This window comes from Fukomys damarensis, unplaced genomic scaffold (assembly GCF_012274545.1).
Source record: "Fukomys damarensis isolate Sample0158 unplaced genomic scaffold, DMR_v1.0_HiC HiC_scaffold_21, whole genome shotgun sequence".
Lineage (NCBI taxonomy): Eukaryota > Metazoa > Chordata > Mammalia > Rodentia > Bathyergidae > Fukomys > Fukomys damarensis.
Genome location: NW_022900933.1, coordinates 35357799 through 35363798, shown reverse-complemented (window position 1 = coordinate 35363798; position 6000 = coordinate 35357799).

Here is a 6000-nt window from a genome sequence, read left to right as displayed (position 1 = left end):
CACAGGAGCAACAAGCACACCTTCACTTTCCATAACTGTGCCACGTCCACAGCGGAGGGTAGCCAAGCAGGAGCGAAGATCCACCAGAAGCTGGCGACAGCAGCTGAACCGCAAAGCCACCCGTAGCCCCTCAGGTCTGTGACACCAGGAGTTCTGTGGGATTCCCTAACACTCTGACTGCCTCTCTGCTTTCCCAGCCTGCCTGAGTCCCCGGGCTCCTGCCTGACCCCAAGCCTCCTCTGGCTGTGGCTGGGCAGCGGCCATCCTTCCACTCAGTACCACTATGCCTGTCCCTGGCTTGTGCCTCCTTCCTCTACACCTATCACCGCACCCCCGAGCCTGGGGCAGCACCGCAGACGCTCTGTCCTGCAGGCCGAGGAGGGAGGGCGAATCTCAGAGGGGCTGCTGTCTGGGTCGTGGAGGCCTGGGGACACTGGACACTGTTCCTGTACATTCCCTTGCCTGGTTCCGCGATCTCCAGCCTTTCCCAGGTCAAAGATGGAAAGGTCCTCCCTTTGTCCCCTCCCACCTCCAAGACAGCCGGGGAGGGGAGGCACGACGAGAAAACCCCACAGACCTCGCATCTGTCTTGTCTCTTCACAAAAGCAAAGCAGAGATTGCTGAAAGATACAAAAGGATTTCTTCCTAGAGGGGGGAAAAAAAAGAAGTAATCATCTCTTTAGCAGGAAAAATATATACAGTTCCTTAAAAACACAGCCATACCCTGCGCATGGTCTGTTTAAGTGCATTTTATTAAGATTGATACCACTTAATGATTACTGAAAGAATCGCTATACAAACAATACCGTTTTCGTGCGATGGGGCTGGAATGTTTCTAATTCGAGGCGCACGCCTCAGCCGTGAGGAGACTTATGTTCGCTGATGTGGCAGCACTCAATTAATGTCAGGCCTTATGGATTTCAATCTGGCTCGAAATATATTTAAACAAATGAAGTAGATACAAATGTTGGCTCTTTGGCCAGCCAGAACTAAAAAATTCATTTTCTATCCCATTTATAATAAGAACTAATTTGAATGTAATTTATCTAAAGCACAATGTTTCCTAATTTTTACATGAACCATTACTTATAGTTTAAGTAATAGTTATATCCATGGATCTTAGTGCACTTAATTGAAAATGCGTGGTATTAAAATGCAAGGTTTAGTCCTTCAAAAATAAAAGCATTATCTTAAAGAACAATTGAACGCTTAGGCTCAGAACAAGAGTGAATGGGGTAAAGAGCTTTTTTATCGGAAAAAAACCCTCCCCTTTAAACACAGCACTGCTCCGTCTTTACGTGGTATTAGAATTATGTCAGAGCGAAATTAGCCACCCTCACCCGCTAGTTCAATCCAGATCACTGCCGCCTCTCATCCGAGTGTCAGACTTGGCACCGGAGTCAGACCCGTCTGCCGAGGAGTGACATGTCAAGGGTGACAGTGACAAATTGTCACTAAGTGAGGAATAGCACACGACAGGGCATGTGTCCGTAATGAGGGATCTGCATGCCAGGCAGCCCGGGGACGCGAGCTGAGGGCGAGAGCTGGAAGCACTCCTGGTGCCGCGGGTTCTCATTAGGGCTCGCTGGCATTAAAATAAATCAATAATAAATAAGCCCCTAAATGAACGACACACAGACAAAGCCCCAGTCTGTATTTTTTTAAAAAAAGAAAAAAATGTTTGTGTGGGTTTTTTTTTTTTCTTTTTTGAGGGCTTAAAAAATAAAATTGAGCCCTTCCTTTGTGACTTCACCTTCTAAGGATCATGATTGGCTTAGTTTTTCCTGCCTTTAACTTCACTGAGATCAAAGGACAGAAACTCGGGGATGAAATGAATTTTCCTCTGCATGTTTGCACAAATATTTTTATGAGCACTTTGAGAGAAGGTCTAATTTACCAAGCAGAGACCACCAGAGACATTTCACAAAGGCACCAAAAGAGAGGATCTCATAGTGGTCTCCAGAGCAAATGACTGCATTTCACCCCAAGCAAAATACAAGCCATGGGATGAGAGGGGAGTAAAAGCAGGTACAGATATCATTATGAAAAATCAAGAGGCCACAAAAATAAGAGATATTAAGAAAGGGAGATAGAGTCCCCTATTGTTTGATTTTATTTAACTCTGTTGTCTTTAATTTCCCACACGGGATCTCTGGAATTGTTAGTTATTTCCTTGAACACTGATGTTTTTATACCAAGTCACATGGATGCATAAAGAAGGGCTCTTGGGTTTTATTGGATGGGTGGGTAGTTGGGTGGATGGGGGATGGAAAAGTGAGGGAATCGGGATGGATGGATGCCGATGAAAAAGTAATGGATGGATGGATGAGTACGGAAGGATGGATGGATGGTGGTAGATTGGGATAAAAAGATGGATGGATGAAGAATGAATGAGGCTAGAAAGGTAGATGGGGGGATGGATGGATGAAGATGGAAATGTGGATGGATGGGTGGATGGATGGAGGGGTAGAGAGGGAGATGGATCAATGAGGGTGGAAAGCTGGCTGGCTGGCTGGCTGGATGGATGGATGGATGGATGGATGGATGGGCGGACACAGAGGTAAATCAGAAAGTGATGGCTCTCTTGCATGGCGGGGTAACTGGGGAATAAAATGCCACATGAGGTGCTCAGACTGTGTCCATGGTGGAAGTGACATGGCCACTTTGCAGGGCAGCTGGAATGGATGCTGTCAGAGACAACGAGGCCCAGAGGAAGTCCTGGAACAGGTGGGAGATGTGGGCAGATCTGGGGAGCCTCAGAGACAAGTACTCAGTGGGGATCGGTTGGTTGGACTCACAAAGAGGAAGGGGAGTGTCTGGATAACGCCAGGCCTTGGTAGAACTGCTGGCGGAAACAGCAGAACAGAGAAAGAGCGAGTGTTCAGAGGGAACGATATGCTGACCGCATGAACAGGAGAACATCTGGATTTGGGAGCCCTCCGAATGTGGGTAGGAACTGAAACTGACAGGATGAAGGAGAGAACCACTGTAATCCACTACTTTTGCCAAACCGGAGAGGGAGGACTCAAGGAGTTACATTTCTGCATTTTTATAATACATATTTTAAATTGTAAATATATACTTTTTATTGATTGATTGATTTTTGGTACTGGGTATCAAACTCAGGACCTTGAGCTTGTGAGGCAGGTGGCAGCACCACTGAGCTAAATCCCTGGTCCTTCTTGAAAATCTATATTTTTATCTATACTTCAAACACTAGTTTGTAATCTGCTTTTTTTTCTCTTAAAAATATCAAGGGCTAGCCAGATGTGGTAGCACATGCCTGTAATCCCTGCCCTCTGGGAGGCTGAGGCAGGAGGGTCATAAATTTGAATACACTCTGGGGAACTTAGTGATTCACCAAGACCTTGTCCCAGAATTAAAAAATAATATGGGGCCTGGGGATGTAGTCCAGTGCAAAGACCCTGGGTTCAAACCCCAGTAGCACACACACACACACACACACACACACACACACACACATCATGGACATTCTCTCTGGCCCTTTATCGTTGATAACATTTTAATGGATGCAGATGCAGTAATTTATAAATATGCCATGAATTTTGAATCTTTATGGTTGAACACTTAGATTATTTCTGCATGGTTACCATTGGATCCATTCCCTGTGATTCTGACTCTAAGATGTTCAATTGTCTTTGCAGGGACTCCATGATGGTCAAAGGGAGGGTAGAGAGGGGTGAGACACCAAGAGCCCCCATGGGTGGACAGAGACAAAAGCCCAGGAGGTGAGAGGGCCCCTTTGTCACATACTATCTGGGACCTGAGCAAGATAAGGCCCCCAGGCTGGCTCTTCCCGGACTGTCTGTGTCTCTCAGTGCCACGTGTCTTCACACTGCAGAGTCCTCTTTTGCTCATGCTAAATGTCACCATGTCCTCTGTGGGTCTGCGGGAGACTCTGCTCCATAGACCCCAGGGACTCAGGCTGGCAGAGGATCGCTGTGTGCACTGCCTACCACTGGAACATTCCACCTCTTCCATCGCCGTGGTAGGGGGACAGAGGATACCATGGGGACTCCCCACCACCCCTTGCCTAAATAGCGCTCATTCACAGCCCATGGCTGGACCCAGCCACATACTCCTATCCCCTGTCCCTTGTCCCCTGTGGGGGTACAGGAGCTGGGATTGTGGGAAGCCTGGAGCATTAGCAAACTTGCCTGCCCCTGGCAAGCTCCCCAAAACAAGCTTGGTCTTCCATCCAATGCCCACTGTATAACAGCAAAGTGTGAGAAATCGCCTAAGTGTCCATCAGTGAGTGATAAAGGAATGCTACTACACCAGCAAAGAAAAGGATTCCCTGGGTGTCAATGGGAAATAATCTCAGAACCTATTATGCACTGAAGAAAACATGGTGCAACACAGCATGTCCAGAGCCCTGGCCTTGGGCAGAAGGGGATGGATATTCTTGCTGGTATCTGTAAAAAAATCCCTGTTACCTGGGACACACAGGAAGCTGGATCAATGGATGTCTTTAAAAAGAGGAAACATGGGGGTGGGGGTAGAATGATTTTCACTGATACCCATCCTGTCTTTTGAATGTTGAACCATCAGCTATTCAAAAATAAATAAAATACATGACCTATTCCAAAACATTCATAGAATGATTTTATAAAACCATTCATTAATATTGATGTTCCACATCGCCATGCCGAAGTCACACACACACACACACCATGAGCATGCTCTTGCATGGCTAAGATTCTCCCAGCTGCTCTCCGTCGCCTCTCCAGGCCTCTTGGAAAGCTGTCAAGTCACAGTGGTGGATGCTAGAAGCCTAGAGAGGTCACATTCCTGCAGGCAGAGTGTCCCTAAGGGTCACAGTGCACACTGCCTTCTGGCCCCTGGGGGGGTGCTGCTGCCTGGATTCCATCAGACACAGCCCCACCAGGCTTTGAGATTTTTGCCTGTTCACCAGGCCAGCCCCAAGCAAAACAGCACACCAAGCATCTGCTCTGGATCAGGGGACCTCAGAGGCCACAGAGCCTGCTGCATGCTGCCTCCCAGCACAGGGCCACTCAGTCCCCAACCTGGGAGTGCACCAGAGGATGCCTGCACAGTGGCCCCCTTCCCAGTCTGCATTTCCTGTACAATGGCAGCCTCTCTGCAGGATGAGCACCGGTAGCAACAGCCCTCCTCCTAGCCCAGAGGATCCAGCATCCCAGGAATTCAGAGGTCTGGGGCGGGCATGTTCAGCAGGTGTGCAAAACACACAGACTTGTGTTGGAGGCACTCTCTCCCGCTACAAGTGAAGTGAGGAGGAGCAGACAGGTGCACAGAGCAGTCTGGGCCAGCATGAGCAACCCCGTGCCAACCTCAGGCCTGGCAGGGGTGCAATTCCAACCGAGAGGGGATCTCACAGAGGCTCCGGTCCACCTAATTAATTTCAAGTGTTTGGGGAAATCAGAGAAAATGTGCTGAAGACAAATCCCAGACCTCCAATTGGACAACTGCTCCCCCTGCTCATTTCCCCCTCAAGTCTAGTTCTCATGCAAATGTATCCCCAGCCAGCCTCTCTTCTCCTGCCAATCCCCCTTCCTGCTACCAGCCCCCACCCTGGAGGGCTACCATGCTCCTGGTGGCCCTGGGCTGGCAGCTCTCACCCCAGCAACAAGTGAGGCCCTAGAGCTGACAGATCTGCCATTGTGACTGGTGTAGGAGGTGAGCTCTCTGGTCTGGCTACTGAGCCCTGTGTTTGACTGCAGATGTCCCAGCCAGTGGAGGCCTCCTCCAAGGCCACTGGGCAGGTACCATGTTCCAGTTATCACTCTGGACACAGCCTGTATGGTGCAGACACCTCATAAAGCAAGCACGAATGAAAATGACCATGCTGTGGCTCATATCTAGATATCCCCCTAGGACCTTATGCAATCATAGGCAAGACCTTCAGGAAGGTGGTTGGGTTATGGGGCTTAGAGCTGACTTACTGTTAGGAGGCGTGGCCTGGCCAGAGGGCATGGGTCACTGGGGGCATGGCCTGGC